The sequence below is a fragment of the Nycticebus coucang genome, chromosome 24, assembly GCF_027406575.1.
Source record: "Nycticebus coucang isolate mNycCou1 chromosome 24, mNycCou1.pri, whole genome shotgun sequence".
Taxonomy (NCBI): Eukaryota; Metazoa; Chordata; class Mammalia; order Primates; family Lorisidae; genus Nycticebus; species Nycticebus coucang.
Genome location: NC_069803.1, coordinates 1562029 through 1565522, shown reverse-complemented (window position 1 = coordinate 1565522; position 3494 = coordinate 1562029). Strand labels below are relative to the sequence as shown.

At 33.4% G+C, this 3494-nt stretch overlaps 1 non-coding gene across 1 annotated transcript; it reads right to left on the bottom strand.

Annotated features, from left to right (window-relative positions):
- Window positions 1-396: 396 nt before the first annotated feature.
- LOC128576613 (U1 spliceosomal RNA) lies at window positions 397-559 on the bottom strand. Its single transcript, XR_008377449.1, has one exon. It is a non-coding gene; the product is annotated as a U1 spliceosomal RNA (small nuclear RNA).
- Window positions 560-3494: the final 2935 nt, after the last annotated feature.

Genomic DNA, 3494 nt, shown 5'->3' with positions numbered 1-3494 from the left:
TTATTGTAAAATGAAATGGACAAAATACGTATTCAATTTAATTTTCCATCTATGAGAATTTTGCAATAAAATCATAGTTTACTTTGTATTATAGACATGTTTGTTGGACCTATTTATCCTCACATAAGGCAACTAACAAATTCTTGAAATTACTAATAGTTATTTGGGTGATCTTTTAATGTTGTAGGTATTTTAAGTTTTTTGCCTAAATAAATACAACGTAAAGTTGTAAGAATCCAGAAACTATTTTCTAAAGTAGTTAAATAATACAAAACAAACATTAGACAATGTGTACACTTCAGTTTCATACTACAAAAGTTCAAATTGCAACCTTGTTCTTGGAAAGTAAGCAGAAAACACTCCACAAATGTAAGATGTGAGCATCTTTTCCCCTCCCAGGGGAGAGTATGAATGCAATCACCCACTACCACAAATTATGCAGTCGAGTTTCCAGCATTTTGGGAAATCGCAGGGGTTAGCACATCCAGAGTGCAATGGACAAGCCTTGCCCTGGAAAAACCACTTTCATAATCATGATATTCCTCTTACAGGTTAGTATAAGATGTAGGCATCTTACTTTGAAAAATTCTGTGGTAGTGTTCTTTCCCCCCATGACAGTCAAGATTGGAAATTAGAACAACATATTTCAGCATGCTGCACTGTTTGTTTTTATGTATATGCCCATAAGTGACGTTTTAAAAATACATAAACAACTTTTACCCCAATTTTCAAGTACATACATTTCAAGGGTACTATGGGCTTTAATAATATGTTCACTTAATAAAGTGAATTATTGCTTGACACCATTTTAAATGTAAGTGGCTGCCATTAGCTTACATAGTAAAGAGTGTTTTAAACCCTAGCAGTTGCAACCTCTCAGAAATCCTTATGGAATGATAGCCACTATTGGTTTGAGCAGTGAATTCCTGTTCTATGACTTTGGATTGAAATTTCCTTCAGTGTATTATAAGCATATTGCCATCCCAACATATCTTACATCAAACCTTGTGTTCCCAATTAAACTTCAAAATAGCCCTGTGTTGACATTGTCCTCCATGAGCTTAAGCTTTGGATCTATAAGTACCCAACTCTTAAAACTGCTTTTAGTATTGCCACTTCCTATAGATTCAAATACTGTTAACTTTAGGGGATACTAAAAACTACTACTTCAGTGTGACAGCACAGTGCACCAGCCATCTATCCTACTTGAATCTAACACAGCCATGTTTGCTCATGGAAATGATGCTTGCAGCGTCTTACCAGGATGAAACAGTTTCAACTTGAATTTTTAGGGAGTAAGGTTTTAAACCTCTTAAGGTATGACTAATATAATTAGCAGTTGTATTGATATTCTTCAGTGGTATTCAAAGCCAGATTCAGAGGGTCAGCATTCTTTAGTCGCATCCTATTTCAAAGAGAATTAACTTAAATCTTAAATTCACCTCTAAGAAGGTATATATAAAAAAAGAGTATTCCAAATAATGTGTTCTGTGAAAATTTGTCAGTTGAAGCTGATTATAATTAAGTTGAATAGAAATAGAATGCCACATTTTGCATTTAATTCATGTAATTTTGGCCAATAATTTCTATAAGGTTGTACTCTTCAAACTCTAGATTTATTTATTTATTTATTTATTTATTTATTTAAGTCATATACACATAGATCAGGAATACATTTATGCATATGTGGGGTACAATGTGTTGATTATTTTATACAATCTGACATGTTTATTTTTTATTAAATTATAACTGTATAGATTTGTGAGATATAGTGTGATGATTTGACATACAATGTGGAATGCTTAAATCAAACTTAACATAATCATCACCTCACTCACTTATTTTTTGTGGTTTATTTTGAAGTGTACCCTTGAATTGTGCACATTAAGCAAGATCCCACCAAATGCCCTCTCTCCTCCCACAAATTGCCCTCACCCTCCGTTCTTTTTTCCCTCCTCTCCCCTCTTTTCTGTAAGACTATATTTGTCTTCCATCATTCATATGAGTATGTAAGTGTTTATATATTGGTTTGATAATAGTATTGAATACATTTTTCTTTTTTGAGATACTTTACTAGGAATATGTTCTAGCTCCATCCAGGTAAATATTAAAGATGAAATCTCCATCATTTTGTGGCTACATAGTATTCCATGGTATAAATGTACTATAATTTGTTTATCCATTCATGGGTTGATGGGCATCAGGGCTGCTTCCATGACTTGGCAATTATGAAATGGGCTGCAATAAACATTCCGGTGCAAATATCTTTGTTGAATATGATTTTTGTACCTCTGGGAAAATACCTAGCAAAGGAATTGCAGGATCAAATGGAAGGTCAACTTTTAGTTTCTTGAGAATTCTCCACACATCTTTCCATAAATGTTTTATTAGTCTGAAATCCCACAAGCAGTGTAGAATTATTTCCTCTTCCACATCCATTCCAGCGTCTGCAGTGTTGGGACTTTGTGATGTGGGTATTTATAAGTGGAGTTAGGTGATATCTCAAAGTGTTTTTGATTTGCATTTCTCTGATGATTAAAGCCAATGAGCATGTTTTAATGTGTTAGCTGACTACTTGATTATCATCTTCAGAGAAGCTTGTGTTCAAGTCTCTTGCCCACAAAGAAATGGGTTGTTTGTTCTTTCTTATTGATTAATTTGAGTCCTATATAGATTCTGATTATCAGACCTTTGTCAGAATTGCAACATGCAAAAATATTCTCCCATTCTAAAGGCTGTGTGTTTGCTTTAGTTGTAGTGCTTCTACATGTGCAGAAGCTTTTTAGCTTGATCAGATCCCAGTAATTAATTTCTGGTGCTGATTCAATTGACAGGGGTGTTTTCCTCATAAAATATTTACCCAGTCCAATATCTTCAAGCATTTTGCCTGCATCTCTTCTAGTATTTTATAGTTTAATGTCTTAAATTTAAATATTTTATCCAGTGAGAATTAATTTTTGTTAATGGTAAAAGGTGAGTGTCCATTTTCAGTCTTCTACAGGTCGCCAGCCACTTCACCAAGCACCATTTGTTAAACAGGGAATCTTTCCCCCAGTGAATGTTTTGACAGGCTTGTCAAAGATCAAATGATGGTATGTGGCTGAATTCATCTCAAGATTTCTATTCTAGTCTATATATCTACTTCTTTATTTTTGTGTCAGTATCATGCTGTTTTAATCATTATAGATTTGTAGTATAACCAGAAGTCTGATAATGTGATGCCTCCAGATTTGTTCTTATTTCTAAGTATTGTATTGGATATTTAGGTTTTTCTCTAATTCCATGTAAAACAAAGTATTGATTTTTTAAGTTTCTTAAATTATGGCAGTAGTTCTTTGATGGGGATTGCATTAAATCTGTAGGTTGCTTTGGGTAGTATGGACATTTTAACAATGTTGATTCTTCCCAACTATGAGCATGGTATTTTTTTCCATTTGTTAACTTCTGCTATTTCTTTTCTCATGGTTTCATAATTCACTTTCTAGAGATCTTTC